The sequence below is a fragment of the Poecilia reticulata genome, linkage group LG22 (genome assembly GCF_000633615.1).
Source record: "Poecilia reticulata strain Guanapo linkage group LG22, Guppy_female_1.0+MT, whole genome shotgun sequence".
Lineage (NCBI taxonomy): Eukaryota > Metazoa > Chordata > Actinopteri > Cyprinodontiformes > Poeciliidae > Poecilia > Poecilia reticulata.
The window spans coordinates 8,855,177-8,855,614 of record NC_024352.1 but is presented as its reverse complement, the minus strand read 5'-3'; positions in this window follow the sequence as shown (position 1 = coordinate 8,855,614).

Below are 438 nucleotides of genomic sequence, written 5' to 3'. Positions count from 1 at the left end.
ACCCCGCACGTTTTGCTTCACAACGGAAAATTTGTCTTTACTTTGATTTTTGATTTTGACAATTCTCCTTCACATAGTAGCTCCAGCTCAGACAGATGAAATGACAGCATTTTTAAAGCCTACAGTTGATTCTTAGACTTTGACTGGACCATTCCAATATGTTTTTGATCTGTTGCAGTTCTGGCTGCATGCTTAGCATTCTGCAAGAAGGAGACATTCTGTCACAGTTCCAAATACTTTGCAGCCAACAATTTGTAGTATTTCAGGATTTACATGTATTCAGCTCCATCCAACTCTGCATGATGCTCCCACCACCGTGTCTTACCAAACAGGTGGTGTGCTGATGTGTGTAGTAGTAGTTTTCCACTGTGCTTAGTGTTTTACATGTAGATCTTCTTCTACGTCTTTGCTGTTTCCAAAAACTGGCTTTTGGTCAAC